Raw genomic sequence first — 17,674 nt, forward strand, 5'->3', positions numbered from 1 at the left:
AAAAGGAAGGAGGCCTGCCTAGCACTAGGTGCTTCAGGTAAGAGGGGAGGACTCATCCCGAGGCTCTAATAGGAAACAGTTAGAATGAGGGAAGTGGCAGAGAGATGTATCATAACCATTCAGAATGCTATGAGACGTACTAAGAGATGAGATTTCTTATGAAATGAAGTTGTAATTGGCCCAGTAGTAGGCATGCTGGAACCCAGTTTTGTTCACTAAGAATCCACCCATGGAGCAACTAAGCCCGTGCACAACAACTACTAAGCCTGTGCTCTAGAGCCCGCAGGTCAAGGCCAAGATGTCGGGAATTGGAAACATTGTACGCTGCTGGTGGGAATGTAAAATGGTGCAGCTATTATGAAAAAGAGTATGGGGGTTCCTTATAAAATTATAAACAGAAATATCATATGATTCAGCAATCACAGTTCTGGGTATATATCCAAAGGAAATTAAATCAATATCACAATGAGATGAACATAGGTTCATTGCAGCATTCTACACAATAGCCTAGATATGCAACCAACTTCACAAAAGAAGTAAGTGTCCTGTGCCTGAGCTAATCTTAGGTACTTCAAAACAACTCTGTAAGTCTCTTAGTCCCTTAGAGAGGATGAAAGCAATATTAGAGTTAAAAGTAACTTGTCCCAATTCCCTTAGTCTGGAATACTGAAACAAAATTCTACAGCAGAGGAAGCCTTATAAACACACAGCACCTGACAGGGTTTACCCCAGCCTTGGAAGAACTGGGAAGGATAAGACCAAGGTAGGCTTGAGGAAAGGTCAGAGGGTATGCAGGACTGGAGTGTGGGGATCAGGGGCAGGGCTGGCCGGATGGAGCAGTGGGTTGTAAGAAGAGCAGTGACCCTGAGTCCTGCTGCCCTGAGTCTCTGTCCTGGGCCTGGTCAGTCAATTCCAGGAGACCAGGTTAGCAGGGCTGTGAGAGCCAGTGTGTGAAGAAGCCCAGCAGCCCCTTCACACAGTCCCCTAGAATTCCTGCTGGCCATGAAGGGTCTTTAGGGGCAGCTGGACGTGGAGCCCTCTCAAATGGAAGCATGTCAGCACATCAGCCTTGGGAGGTGCTGAGGCTGAAATGAGGAGACTGAGCACATGCAGTGATCCCAAAGCATGTGTTCTGTGACTCATCCACCTCTGGGAGCGCATTTTCCATGAGGAATCAACAGTGAGGACAAAAGTAAGATGAAGCTACAAGTCCTGAAAGTGTAGAGGGAGAGAGTTCAAGTCTCATCCACCACCTGACACTAAATATAAGGACTTGTTCTCCAGTGTCAATTGACTATGAGATTTTTGTTCCCACTAGGATATGGCCATCATACGTGAATGTAAAAAGGAAACCAAAATCCCTGGTGCAAAATACACTCCAGGTACCAAACAGAAACGAAGCTTTCATCTTTGGCAGTGAAAAAGCAATGAAAGAGTAGTCTTGTGAGAAAGAAAATTTCTGAATGGCAAAGCAAGAAAAGATGACTATAAGCACAGTACAGTCAAAGGACACGGACACAATAACTCTATTATATCATTAATTTGGAAAGAACAAATCAGAATTCTACACATATTTCCTTCTTCTTCCTGATTTCATATTCACCTTCCTTAGTTTCTAAAGAACCGGGTGGAACCCAAGTGTTCTAGGAATTGTCTCCCTTTAGATCCTACCTGAGAGTTGTTCGCTACGTGAACCGTCATCAGCATCACTGCTATGTATGCTCTCCACGACCCATTCTGTACAAACACAACCATGAGCATAAAGTTATTATACAAGTTGACCCACCCATTTCTCCTACTCAACTTGCTGGCTCACACAGCATCACCCTGGTCTTCCCTCCAGGTTCTCAGACCTCCCCTGTGCTCTGTGCAGACAGAGTCCTTCAATAAGATCTTGATCACAGTTGCAAATTTCAAATGAGGGAGAGATTCTGAGAAAAATCACCTTTCGACCCCTCACTTCTATAGACCCATTTATAGCTTTCACGGTCAACCTTACCAACCTGAAATTCCAGATGTTACAGACACACTTCACACATGGCTAGTATGACCAAGCAATTGTGTGTTTTTTGCATTTTTTAATAGAATGAGTTAATTATTGTTTGAACTAAATTAATTATAAATAGACACATTTGGTTCGTGACTACCACACTGGAAAGCTCAGCTCTAAGAAATCCAAAGATGAGAAAGAGGCAACCAGCCACCCTTCCCCGGGTTGTTCTTTACTGCAGAAAATTTGATGGCCTGATCTCATCCTTCATATGTAGGTATATCTTGGGCTCTTGGACCCATGCCAGGCATTGGGAGAGTCCTTGTGGACACTGAAATAGTACAGTCAACACTCAGATCCAAGAGGAATTCCCAGCAAGGGGCCCACTTGTAGACAGAGGTGAAGGGCATGGCCCAGTACACCTGTATTAGACATAATCAGAGAGTAGGTGCAGAGGGGAGGGAGGGATTTCACTCTCTCCATGAGTCCATCCTTCTCACACCTGAATCTAGAAGACCTGAGGAAGGCAGTGGAAAAGGCCCCGTTGGAGGTGAAAAATTTGTATACTGGAAACTACAGGATATTGCGGAAAGAAATTAAAGAAGAGACAAGTAAAGGGAATGACATACCATGTTCATAGACTGGATTATTAAATACTGTTGGCATTTCTATACTATATAAAGTGATGTACACATATATCGCAACAACCCACAAAATTCCATGTCATTATTATAGAAGTGGACAGAATCCTAAAATACATATGGAACCCCCACAAGTAGATAAAACAATCTTGAGAGCAAAGAGCAATGATGGAGATTAACACTTCCTGAACTCAAAACACAAAACAATGCCACAGTAGTCAACACAGTCTTCTACTGGCATCAAGACAGTGAGACAGACCAATTAAATATAATAGAGAGACTCCAAATAAACGCACATATATATGGCCAACAGATCTTGGCCAAGGTTCTAAGATTACCAAGTGAAGAAAGGATAATCTCTTCAACAATCAACAGAATGAAAAGGAAACCTATAGAATGGGAGGAAATATGTGTAAACCTTGTATCTGAATAAGGGACCAATATCCAGAATATATAAAAACTACTACAAGTCAATTTCAGAAAAACAGCAGGCAAATAAGTGAGTTTAAAAATGGGTAAAAAGCTTCACTAGACATTTCTCCATAAAGGCATACAAGTGGTCAATCTACATATGAAAATTTGCTCAACATTGCTAAGCATCAGGGAAATGGAAATCAAGGCACAAGGAGATATCACTCACACCTGTTAGGATGTGTATTATAAAAGGACAATTAGGGCTTCCCTGGTGGCACAATGGATGAGAGTCCGCCTGCCGAGGCAGGTGACACGTGTTCGTGCCCCGGTCTGGGAGGATCCCACATGCCACTGAGCGGCTGGGCCCATGAGCCATGGCTGCTGAGCCTGGGTGTTTGGAGCCTGTGCTCTGCAACGGGAGAGCCCATAACAATGAAAGGCCCATGTACTGCAAAAAAAAAAAAAAAAAAAAAAGAAAGAAAGAAAATTAAAGGATGCTGGCAAAGATGTGAAGAAGTGGAACTTCTGTACCCTGTTTTGTACCCTGTAGTAATGTAAAATGGTGTAGCCATTATGGAAAACAGAATGGAGGTCCCACAAAAATTATTAAGAGAACTCTCATAAAATCCAGCAGTCACTCATTTAGGTTTATATACAAAGGAGATAAAACAAGAATGTCCAAGAGATACCTACAATCTCATGTCCATTGCAGCATTATACACAATACATAACATAGGAAAACTGCCTAGTGTCCATGGGAAGATGAATTAATAAAGAAAATGTGGTGTATACATACAGTGGAATGTCATTCAGTCTTTGAAAAAGAAGGAAATCCTGCCATTTGCAGAAACACAAAAGAACTTGGAGGACATTTGTAAGAGTGAAATAAGCCAGTCACAGAAGGTCAAAAACTGAAAGAAAACTCCGAGAAGCAGAGAGTAGAAGGGGGGTTCCAAGAGCTGGCAGGAGGTTGACATGGGAAGTCTCTGTTCAATGGTTAGAATGTGTTATTTGCAAAATGGAACAGTTCTAGACACATGCTGTACAACAAGGTGCATGGAGTCAACAGGACTGACTGGACATTTCAAAACTTGTTAAGACGTTGGATTTCATTGTATGTGTACTTTTACAACAATAAAATATACATATGTAAAATAAATACAAAGTGGAAAAAGGGGAAAAAAGAAGAAAAATAAGGAAAGGGAGTCAACAGAGGGAAAGAAGAAAGCAGGAAGGGTCTAGAATGTACACAGGTATCAGGAGATAATGGGAGAGAAGCTCCTCTCCCCAGGCTTTAAAGAAGACATCTCTCCAGAGTTCACTCCAGCAAGAGGGGGATGTCCTTTCTCTTCCCCATTCAACCAGAAGCGTCAATAGCATCCTAAGTGTGGCCCAGGCTGTGCTCAGGTGGACACTTTTCCTTGATCTCTAAACCAAACACCCCTGACTCCCTATGGCTCAGGTGCCCTTCCTGTATCTCCTTCCACTTCTCTAAAACATTTCCCTCTTCAAGTCCAGCCCGAGGCTCCAATCCTGTCCTCACACGTGGGGTCCACTGGGCGGGTCTCTGAGTTCTTAAGAGCCTCCCTGTGAGTAGCAGGCACTGAATCGCACACCAGGGTTCCACTCAGCACCATCAGGAAACTACGACCTAGGGATTGAGGATTTCTAGAACAACTTTACTCATACACAGTCTCTTGGGTAAACAAGTGACATTTTACAATCAAGCATTTTCAGTTTTTTCTTTGGTGGGGAAAATATTGACACATATAAGGCAATCATATTCTATTAAAGTATGTATTTCTCAAAGGACTCACTATCGAAAAAAATTTTTATATATAACTTTCCATGTTTTAATTGACTTTACTCCCAGACTTGTTTGCTTGCAAAAGCCTTCAGAAAATACCAAGAACATACTCCATCTGGCAGTTTGCACAGCAACATGAGTGGAGATGCTCTTGTCACACTGCTTGGTTTCTCTATCCCACATGGCAAAGCCCAACCTCCTGGGAAGGGAGCCAGTGCCCACCCTGAGCTCAATCCATGGGGTACATCTCTTGGTTCTGTCTTCACTGTATGCAGTGTTTCTTGCCCAGCACACAGAAACAGGGCCGGCACAAGTGATGGTAGACAGACTTTCCACAGGAGAAGGACATTTCGTTTCCTTAGCACAGAATCCGATAGTGAATATTAGCCTCAAAGGAGAAAGGTGGAGTGAATTTCCTCCATCTACTCCTGGAGGCCCCTTCTTTCTCGGGCTCCTGCAGAGCTGGGTGTGGCTTGTGGGTACAAGCATGGGCTCCCTGCAAAAAGAAGGAGGTCTGCCTAGAACTAGGTGCTTCAGGTAAGGGGGGAGGACTCATCCCGAGGCTCTAATAGGAAACAGTTAGAATGAGGGAAGTCCAGATAGATGTATCATAACCATTCAGAATGCTATGAGACCTACTAAGAGATGAGATTTCTTATTAAATGAAGTTGAACTTGACCCTGGAGTAGGGATTCTGAAACCCTGTTTTGTTCACTAAGAATCCAGCCATGGAGCAACTAAGCCCGTGCACCACAACTACTAAGCCTGTGCTCTAGAGCCCGCAAGTCACAACTACTGAGCCCACGTGCCACAACTATTGAAGCCCATGCACCTAGAGCCCGTGGTCTGGAACAACAGTAGCCACCGAAATGAGAAGCCCGCACACTGCAACGAACACCCAACACAGCCAAAAGAAAAAAAAAAAAGAATCCAGTAAACAATTGCCTGGGTGGTGATAGGATTTGTTTTCCATGTTAAATGAAGCTCAATTTGTAGATAATCAATGCACACCCTGAAAGTATACAGTTTATTTACTTTTATATCCATACCCATTCATGATGCAGTGTTGATGGGAATATTTTCTAGAAAGTTGGCACCAGTAACAGTGATGTTTAGGGGAACATACATCAAGGGAAACACAACACAAAATGTTCACATACACACACAGAATCATACCACTCATTTCACATACAGACACACCCAGTCTCATGCACACAAACCTACATCACCTAACCGTAATACAGCTTCTTCCTGGGACTATAGTAATTGGCCACATTACTTGTAAATCACTTTCTATCACCAGGGCCCCTACTCTCATTCCCAGCACAAATTTGGAATCTGTTTGCCCTCTACACTAAAACCAGCAAGAATGTCCCACTTTCTCATCTTCAAAGTTCTTCCTCCCCAAGTGACTGATTCCAGAATACATACTGTTTACACGTTCTGTGAAGGCCACCTGCAATTACAGAAGAGAAAACACTATGAGGATAAGATCACAGTGATGCTCAGTAGAAAACCTGATAAGAAACAGTGGTCCAGGGAACCCAGCAATGGTTATCAGAGCAAACCTACTCAGGCTGAAAGGCAAGAACTTTGCTGGGAGGATGGAACTTCCAAGTCCATTTAGGTTGGAAATTACAGAATTTTTTTCCTAGAGGAAAAATCGATGCAGGACAGAGAGCTCCGTACTCCACAGGCTGTAATGGATGCTGTCAATTGTAATGTCCTGTGGAATCAGGCACCATGAGTTGGTAATAGACTCTCACTCCACATTCTCCCAACCAAGGGAATTGTATGTATCTGGAAGGAGTACCCTCAAATATTCATAACTTCATTTTATTGAAAGAGAAATAAAGCAATATTTCTATCTCAGACCAGAAAAAATCCAGCTAACCTTGATTTTCCACGGAGGCTTTTCTTCTGTCCTATCACGGTGCAGGTCATCCGCCACATCCTCAGGGAGAGCTGGAGGGACACAGAGTAACTGTCAGGACACTGGTGATGCGGCTCAGGAATTACTCAGGGGCTTTCTTCTCGATGAGGACATGGGGTGGTGTGTATGGATGTGGGAGGTTAGTAAGTGTGGGCTGAGCTGGTGTTGGGCCATCCTCTTTGGGGAATGAAGGAAGGCAAAGGACAAGAGGAAGGAAATGAAAACAGAGCTTTGGCTTTCTAGCTAAGGGGAGCCTAATCAGAAGGGAAGGGTCGATCTAAATAATGGTAAACACTAAAATGCATGCTCTGTTTCAATGACACAGACCCATGACCCATCCTGCCTCTTTTGAGCTTCTGCTAAATTGCCACTGTCTCTTGATTTTTCCCAGATCACTCTTTCCCCAGCATCCACAATGCCAGCTACTGCATTTATCATGTCTTCTATTGTATCATATTTTATACTTGATTAACAGCAACCTCTATTAAAGGACTGAATTCAATCCTAGACAAAATATGCTATATTTATTCACTAATCACTTGTCTTAAAGAAAATCAAATACACAAGGTTTGACAAAACTGAAATCCTACCATTTAGATACAGCCACTATCAATCGTGTCATATTTTTCTCCCAGTCTTTGTTTTCTATACAATGTATGTATGCCCCCTGAGTCAGGGGCTGTCCATACTCTAGGGAGCTGTTCCATAAGTGGGACACTTCGTTATGAAGAGGGAGCCCGGACTGAGCACAGCCTGTCTCTAACCCAGCTGTGCAGGAGAAGTGTACAGGCTAACAGTCAGGTTCCACTTTGAGTCCTTGGGTATGGGCTACAGGAATTGACCAATGCTAAGGCTAATGGTAACGTTATCCAATACAATAAAATAGCTCCCTGATTCTTATCTGCTTTTGGCCTTGTTTAAGCAATGACACCAGCACTGACAGATATGACCTCTATTGTATACATGGGGTCTCACACCTCTCAGAATCTGTGAGCTGACCAGGAGAATGCAGGTCCTGATGTGAATTTCACATTAATGACTGTGCCAAAGGCAACTGATAAGTCCACCCATAGCTGCCCTGGATTCTGTGACCACTAAGGCCACCTGATGGGCAAGGTCTGGAACTTTGGAGATGCTAGTATTTCCAGCCAAGGATACGGATGCAGGGACTCCCTTGCTCCATGACTGAGGATCCCTTGGCTGAGTGGTAAGTGCAGGTCAGGGATCCAGAGCATCCATACTGGGACCCACCCCTGGGTTCTCAGTATGGCTTTTCCACTTAGGAGGTCAAGAGCTTAGAACATTTATCTCTGCACCATCTCCTTCTGAGGAAAAGGAATATTAACCAAATCTGGGCAACAGCTGTGTTGAGGAAAGAACATGCAAACAACTTCGCAAAACAAGGAAGGGTCCTGTGCCTGAGCTAACCTTAGGTACTTCAAAACTACTCCGTAAGTGTCTTAGCCCCTTAGAGTGGATGAAAGTAATATTAGAGTTAAAAGTAACTTGTCCCAATTCCCTTATTCTGGAATACTGAAACAAAATTCTACAGCAGAGGAAGCCTCATAAACACACAGCACCTGCCAGGGTTTACCCCAGCCTTGGAAGAACTGGGAAGGATAAGACCAAGGCAGGCCTGAGGAAAGGTCAGAGGGTAGGCAGGACTGGGGTGTGGGGAGCAGGGGCAGGGCTGTCTGGACAGAGCAGTGGGTTGTAAGAAGAGCAGTGACCCTGGGTCCTGCTGCCCTGAGTCTCTGTCCTGGGCCTAGTCAACCCCAGGAGACCAGGTCAGCAGGGCTGTGAAAGCAAGTGTGTAAAGCAGCCCAGCAGCTCCTTCACACAGCCCTCTAGAATTTCTGCCACCCATGGAGGGTCTCTGGGGCAGCTGGGGGTGGACCCCTCTCAAATGGAAGCATGTCAGCACATCAGCCTTTGGGAAGTGCAGAGGCTGAGATGAGCTCAAGGAGACTGAGCACATGCAATGATCCCAGAGCACGTGTTCTGTGACTCATCCATCTCTGCGCCTGTCCTTTACAACAGGAACAAACAGTGAGCACAAAACATGAGGTGAAGCCACAAGTCCTGAAAGTGCAGAGGGAGACAGTTCACTTCTCATCCACCACCTCACCCTTTCTAGAAGAACTTGGTCTCAAGTTTCAAGGGCCCATGAGGGTTTTGACCCACAGGTTCTGTCCATCATAGGTCAATATGCAAAAGAAAACAAACTCTCCTGTGCACAATACCCTAGATGTGCTAACCAGAAAACAAACTTCCATGTTAGGCAGTGACAAGCACAAGAAAAAGCAGCTCATGTGCAAAAGATCAGTTTTGATGAGCAAATCAAGAAAAGGTGATTATAGAGCACAGTCACGTCTAAGGACACAATTGCTCTCTATTGTATCATTAAAATGTGAAAAAAACAAGTCAGAACTCTACACATATTTCATTCTTCTTTCTGATTTCATATCCACCTTCCTCAGTCTCCAAAGCAGAAGACATAACCCTAAAGTTCCAGGAACCCTCTGCCATTAGATCCTACCTAAGTGTTGTTCCTACCTGTATCCTTTTCTTTATCACGGCCACAAATGCTATTCAAAGGCAATTCTGTAGAAACACGAATATGAATTTACAAGTCTTATGGATACATTTAAAATGTGACTAATGTGACTGAGTAATGGGATATTTTATTTTCTTTTATTTTAATACACTAAGTTAATCATTGATTGAATTAAATAAATTATAACAGGCACATCTAGCTAGTGGCTACCACACTGTAATACACAACCCTCTCTGTCTCTCTCTCCATATATATATATATATGTATATATATATATATATATATAAAGTATATGGAGGATGTTACCACCGCTCCCCTGGTTATTCCCCTCTGTATGGTCTACCCATTCAAGATGGCTGTTTGCTGATGGTTTACCAAAGGAAAAACCTCTGCCCCGTGAAGGTACTTAGCCCAAGGGGTAAGAGGGATGCATCCCTCTGCTGGTTTCCCTGGTAAGCGATGAGACCATCTGCTGTCAATTCCCCCTTTAACTGGTAGCCTGCCTATTCCGCCCAGAGAGAAGAATGCTGCTACTGCTGCTGCTGCATTCTGCCTGCCATCGCCTATCTACAGTGGGATGTCTCTCCTGGACCACTTTGCTTCTGATGTGAAAGATCTCCCATCTATTAAACCATGAATGTCTCTGTCCCTGACTTTGGGCTCTTTCCTTAGCCCTGAGGCTGAGCAAGTACAGGGATTGCAGGCGTGAGAGGTGCAGCCTAACACCTTCTGCAGGCCAGTTTGCTGGCCAGATTTGCTGATTCATTTGTAGGTGTTTCCTAGGCTCATGCACACTTGCCAGGCACTCATGAGACCTTGGGGACACTGAAACAGTAATGTCAACACCCAGCTCCTAGAGGAATTCCCGACAGGTGTTCCACTTGAGGGGAGAGGTAATGAGCATGGCCCAGTGCACCTGTGCTAGACATAATCAGCGAGCAGGTGCAGAAGGGAGGGAGGGACATTCACTCACTTCATGAGGCCATCCTTCTCACCACTGCCTCTGAAAAATCCAGGGAAGGAAGGGACAAAATGCCCTTAGAAGGTAAATGGCCTGTACACTGAAAACTACAAACCACTGCTGAAATAATTAAACAAGGAACAAATAATTGAAATGACATATCATATTCATAGACTGGAGACATATTATTGTTGACATTTCTGCATTACCCAAAGGGAAGTATAAATTCATTGTAATACCTATAAAAATCCCAATGTCATTTTCAAAGAAAGAGAAAAAAAAAAAGATCCTAAAATACATATGGAACCACTAAGGACTCCAAACAGACAACACAATCCTGAGAACAAAGAACATAGATGGAGGCTTCTCACTTCCTGACTTCAAAACACATTACAAAGCCACAGGAATCAAAACTGTACGGTACTGACATAGAAACAGATACATAGGCCTGAACACCAGAATAAATAACCCCCAAGAAAACTCATAGATACATGGCCAAATGAAATTCACCAAGCTTCTAAGACAACAAATAGGGAAAGTATAGTTTTTTCAACAGTCAATAGGATGAAAATATAACTTACAGAAAGATTACAAACATATATCAGAAAAGGAGCTAATATACAAAACATCAAAGAAAAACACTACAACTCAAATGCAAACTAAGTTAAAAAATTAAAAAGGGCAAATAACTGGGTTCAGAAATGTGCAAAGACTTAAATAAGACATTTCCTGAAAAAGACATACAAATGGCTAACAAATATAGGAAAAGGTTCTCAACCTCACTAATCATCAGGGCAATGCATATGAACACCTCATACCTGTTAGGCTGTGTATTATAAAGAAAAAAATTAACAGTTTAAGGCCAAGATGTGGGGAATTGGAAACACTGCTGGTGGGAATGTAAAATGGTGCCGCTATTATGAAAAAGAGTATGGGGGTTCCTTATAAAATTATAAACAGAAATATCATATGATTCAGCAATCACAGTTCTGGGTATATATCCAAAGGAAATTAAATCAGTATCACAATGAGATGAACATAGGTTCATTGCAGCATTCTACACAATAGCCTAGATATGCAACCAACTTCACAAAACAAGTAAGTGTCCTGTGCCTGAGCTAACCTTAGGTACTTCAAAACGACTCTGTAACTCTCGTAGCCCCTTAGAGAGGATGAAAGCAATATTAGAGTTAAAAGTAACTTGTACCAATTCCCTTAGTCTGGAATGCTGAAACAAAAGTTCTACAGCAGAGTAAGCCTCATAAACACACAACTCCTGCCAGGGTTTACCCCAGCCTTGGAAAAACTGGGGAGGATAAGACCAAGGCAGGCCTGAGGAAAGGGCAGAGGTTAGGCAGGACTGGGGAGTAGGGAGCAGGGGCAGGGCTGTCTGGACGGAGCAGTGGGTTGTAAGAAGACAGTGACCCTGGGTCCCGCTGCCCTGAGTCTCTGTCCTGGGCCTGGTGAATTCCAGGAGACCAGGTTAGCAGGGCTGTGACAGCCAGTGTGTGAAGAAGCCCAGCAGCCCCTTCACACAGTCCTCTAGAATTCCTGCTGGCCATGAAGGGTCTTTAGGATCAGCTGGACGTGGACCCCTCTCAAATGGAAGCATGTCAGCACATCAGCCTTGGGAGGTGCTGAGGCTGAAATGAGGAGACTGAGCACATGCAGTGATCCCAAATTACGTGTTCTGTGACTCTTCCACCTCTGGGAGCGTGCTTTCCATGAGGAATAAACAGTGAGGACAAAAGTAAGATGAAGCTACAAGTCCTGAAAGTGTAGAGGGAGAGAGTTCAACTCTCATCCACCACCTGACACAAACTATAAGAACTTGTTCTCCAGTGTCAAGTGACTATGAGAGTTTTGTTCCCACTAGGATATGGCCATCATACGTGAATGTAAAAAGGAAACCAAAATCCTTGGTGCAAAATACCCTCCAGGTACCGAACAGAAACGAACCTTTCATTTTTGGCAGTGAAAAAGCAATGAAAGAGTAGTCTTGTGAGAAAGAAAATTTCTGAATGGCAAAGCAAGAAAAGAAGCACAGTACAGTCAAAGGACATGGACACGATAACTCTATTATATCATTAAAGTTTGGAAAGAACAAATCAGAATTCTACACATATTTCCTTCTTCTTCCTGATTTCATATTCACCTTCCTTAGTTTCTAAAGAAGTGGATGGAACCCAAGTGTTTTAGGAATTGTCTCGCTTTAGATCCTACCTGAGAGTTGTTCCCTAAGTGATTCGTCATCAGCATCACTGCTATGTATGCTCTCCAAGATCCATTCTGTACAAACACAACCATGAACATAAAGTTATTATACAAGTTGACCCACCCATTTCTCCTACTCGACTTGCTGGCTCACACAGCATCACCCTGGTCTTCCCTCCAGGTTCTCAGACCTCCCCTGTGCTCTGTGCAGACAGAGTCCTTCAATAAGATATTGATCACAGTTGGAAATTTCAAATGAGGGAGAGATGCTGAGAAAATCACCTTTCGACCCCTCACTTCTATAGACCCATTTATAGCTTTCACCATCAACCTTACCAACCTGAAATTCCAGATGTTACAGACACACTTGAAACATGGCTAGTGTGACCAAGCAATTGTGTGTTTCTTGCATTTTTTAATAGAATGAGTTAATTATTGTTTGAACTAAATTAATTATAAATAGACACATTTGGTTAGTGGCTACCATACTAGAAAGCTCAGCTCTAAGAAATCCAAAGATGAGAAAGAGGCAACCAGCCACCCATCCCCTGGTTGTTCTTTACTGCAGATAATTTGATGGCCTGATCTGATCATTTGTATGTAGGTATATCTTGGGCTCTTGGACCCACGCCACGCATTGGGAGAGTCCTTGTGGACACTGAAATAGTACAGTCAACACTCAGATCCAAGAGGAATTGCCAGCAAGGGGCCCACTTGTAGACAGAGGTGAAGAGCATGGCCCAGTACACCTGTATTAGACATAATCAGAGAGTAGGTGCCGAGGGGAGGGAGGGATTTCACACTCTCCATGAGTCCATCCTTCTCACCCCTGACGCTAGAAGACCTGAGGAAGGCAGTGGAAAAGGCCCCGTAGGAGGTGAAAAATTTGTATACTGAAAACTACAGGACATTGCAGAAAGAAATTAAAGAAGAGACAAGTAAAGGGAATGACATACCATGTTCATAGACTGGATTATTAAATACTGTTGGCATTTCTATACTACATAAAGTGATGTACACATATATCACAAAACCCCACAAAATTCCATGTCATTATTATAGAAGTGGACAGAATCCTAAAATACATATGGAACCCCCACAAGTAGATAAAACAATCTTGAGAGCAAAGAGCAATGATGGAGATTAACACTTCCTGAACTCAAAACACATAACAATGCCACAGTAGTCAACACAGTCTGCTAGTGGCATCAAGACAGTGAGATAGACCAATGAAATATAATAGAGAGACTCCAAATAAACGCACATATATATGGCCAACTGATCTTGGACAAGGTTCTAAGATTACCAAGTGAAGAAAGGATAGTTTCTTCAACAATCAACAGCATGAAAAGGCAACCTGTAGCATGAGAGGAAATATGTGTAAACCTAGTATCTGAATAAGGGAAGAATATCCAGAATATATAAGAAACTACTACAAGTCAATTTCAGAAAAAGAGCGGGCAAATAACTGAGTTTAAAAATGGGTAAAAAGCTTCATTAGACATTTCTCCATAAAGACATACAAGTGGTCAATCTACATATGAAAATTTGCTCAACATCGCTAAGCATCAGGGAAATGGAAATCAAGCCACAAGGAGATATCACTCACACCTGTTAGGATGTGTATTATAAAAAGACAATTAGGTCTTCCCTGGTGGCACAGTGGTTGAGAGTCTGCCTGCCGATGCAGGGGACATGTGTTCGTGCCCCGTTCTGGGAGGATCCCACATGCCGCTGAGCGGTTGGGCCCATGAGACATTGCCGCTGAGCCTGTGCGTTTGGAGCCTGTGCTCCGCAATGGGAGAGCCCACAACAATGAGAGGCCCGTGTACTGCAAAAAAAAAAAAAAAAAAAAAAAAAAAAAAAAAAAAAAGAAAAGAAAATTAATGGATGTTGGAAAAGATGTGAAGAATTGGAACTCCTGTACCCTGTTTTGTACCCTGTAGTAATGTAAAATGGTGTAGCCATTATGGAAAACAAATGGACGTCCCCCAAAAATTATTAAGAGAACTATCATAAAATCCACAATCACTCATTTCGGTTTATATACAAAGGAGATAAAACAAGAATGTCCAAGAGATATCTACAATCTCATGTCCATTGCAGCATTATACACAATACACAACATAGGAAAACTGCCTAGTGTCCATGAGAAGATGAATTAATAAAGAAAATGTGGTGTATACATACAGTGGAATGTCATTCAGTCTTTGAAAAAGAAGGAAATCCTGCCATTCGCAGCAACACGAAAGAACTTGGAGGACATTTGTTAGAGTGAAATAAGCCAGTCACAGAAGGTTAAAAACTGAAAGAAAACTCCGAGAAGCAGAGAGCAGAAGGGGGGTTCCAAGAGCTGGCAGGAGGTTGACATGGGAAGTCTCTGTTCAATGGTTAGAATGTGGTATTTCAAAATGGAAAAGTTCTAGACACATGCTGTACAACAAGGTGCATGTAGTCAACAGGACTGCCTGGACATTTCAAAACTTGTTAAGAAGTAGGATTTCATCGTATGTGTACTTCTACAACAATAAAATACACATATGTAAAATAAATACAAAGTGGAAAAAGGGGAAAAAAGAAGAAAGATAAGGAACGGGAGTCAACAGAGGGAAAGAAGAAAGCAGGAAGGGTGTCGAATGTACACAGGTATCAGGAGATAATGGGAGAGAAGCTCCTCTCCCCAGGCTTTAAAGAAGACATCTCTCCAGAGTTCACTCCAGCAAGAGGGGGATGTCCTTTCTCTTCCCCATTCAACCAGAAGTGCCAATAGCATCCTAAGTGTGGCCCAGGCTGTGCTCAGGTGGACACTTTTCCTTGATCTCTAAACCAACCACCCCTGACTCCCCATGGCTCAGGTGCCCTTCCTGTACCTCCTTCCACTTCACTAAAGCATTTCCCTCTTCAAGTCCAGCCCGAGGCGCCAATCCTGTCCTCACACGTGGGGTCCACTGGGCGGGTCTCTGAGTTCTTAAGAGCCTCCCTGTGAGTAGCAGGCACTGAATCGCACACCAGGGTTCCCCTCAGCACCATCAGCAATCTACGACCTAGGGATTCAGGATTTCTAGAACAACTTTACTCATACACAGTCTCTTGGGTAATCAAGTGACATTTTACAATCAAGCATTTTCAGTTTTTTCTTTGGTGGGGAAAATATTGACACATATAAGGCAATCATATTCTATTAAAGTATGTATTTCTCAAAGGACTCACTATCGAAAAAAAATTTTTAAGTATAACTTTCCATGTTTTAATTGACTTTACTCCCAGACTTGTTTGCTTGCAAAAGCCTTCAGAAAATACCAAGAACCTACTTCATCTGGCAGTTTGCCCAGCAACATGAGTGGAGATGCTCTTGTCACACTGCTTGGTTTCTCTCTCCCACCTTGCAAAGCACAACCTCCTGTCCGCCCTCCTGGGAAGGGAGCCAGTGCCCACCCTGGGCTCAATCCCTGGGGTAGATCTCTTGGTTCTGTCTTCACTGTATGCAATGTTTCTTGCACAGCACACAGAAACAGGGCCAGCACAACTGATGGAAAACAAACTTTCCACAGGAGAAGGACATTTCCTTTCCTTAGCACAGAATCCGATAGTGAATATTAGCCTCAAAGGAGAAAGGTGGAGTGAATTTCCTCCATCTACTCCTGGAGGCTCCTTCTTTCTCGGACTCCTCCAGAACTGGGTGTGGCATGTGGGTACAAGCATGGGCTCCCTGCAAAAGGAAGGAGGCCTGCCTAGCACTAGGTGCTTCAGGTAAGGGGGCAGGACTCATCCCGAGGCTCTAATAGGAAACACTTAGAATGAGGGAAGTGGCAGAGAGATATATCATAACCATTCAGAATGCTATGAGACGTACTAAGAGATGAGATTTCTTATTAAATGAAGTTGTAATTGACCCAGTAGTAGGGATGCTGAAACCCAGTTTTGTTCATTAAGATACCAGCCATTGGGCAACTAAGTCCGTGCACCACAACTACTAAGCCTGTGCCGTAGAACCTGCAAGTCACAACTACTGAGCCCACGTGCCACAACTATTGAAGCCCATGCACCTAGAGCCCGTGCTGTGGAACAACAGAAGCCACCGAAATGAGAAGCCCGCACACTGCAACGAAGACCCAACACAGCCAAAAAAAAAAAAAAAAAAGAATCCAGTAAACATTTGCCTGGGTGGTGATAGGATTTGTTTTTCAGGTTAAATGAGGCTCACCTGGTATAAAATCAATGCACACACTGAAAGTATACAGTTTAGTTACTTTTATATCCATACCCATTCATGATGCAGTGGTGATGGGAATATATTTTAGAAAGTTGGCACCAGTAACAGTGATGTTTAGGGGAACATAAATCAAGGGAAACACAACACAAAAAGTTCACATACACACACAGAATCATCCCACTCATTTCACATACAGACACACCCAGTCTCATGCACACAAACCTACACCACCTAACCGTAATACAGCTTCTTCCTGGGACTATAGTAATTGGTCACATTACTTGTAAATCACTTTCTATCACCAGGACACCTACTCTCATTCCCAGCACAAATTTGGAATTAGTTTGCCGTCTACACTAAAACCAGCAAGAATGTCCAACTTTCTTATCTTCAAAGTTCTTCCTCCCCAAGTGACTGATTCCAGAATACATACCGTTTTCACGTTCTGGGAAGGCCACCTGCAATTACAGAAGAGAAAACACTATGAGGATAAGATCACAGTGATGCTCAGGTCTTTTGTTCATTTGCTGACAGTAGAAAACCTCATAAGAAACAGTGGTCCAGGGAACCCAGCAAGGGTTATCAGAGCAAACCTACTCAGGCTGAAATGCAAGAACTTTGCTGGGAGGATGGAACTTCCAAGTCCATTTAGGTTGGAAATTACAGAATTCTTTGCCTAGAGGAAAAATCGCTGCAGGAGAGAGAGCTCCATACTCTACAGGCTGTAATGGATGCTGTCAATTGTAATGCCCTGTGGAGTCAGGCTCCATGAGTTGGTAATAGACTCTCACTCCACATTCTCCCAGCCAAGGGAATTGTATGTATCTGGAAGGAATACCCTCAAATATTCATAACTTAATTCTATTGAAAGAGAAATAAAGCAATATTTCTATCTCAGGCCAGAAAAAATCCAGCTTACCTTGGGGATCCACAGAGGCTTTTCT

Source organism: Hyperoodon ampullatus (genome assembly GCF_949752795.1).
Source record: "Hyperoodon ampullatus genome assembly, chromosome: 2".
NCBI lineage: Eukaryota > Metazoa > Chordata > Mammalia > Artiodactyla > Ziphiidae > Hyperoodon > Hyperoodon ampullatus.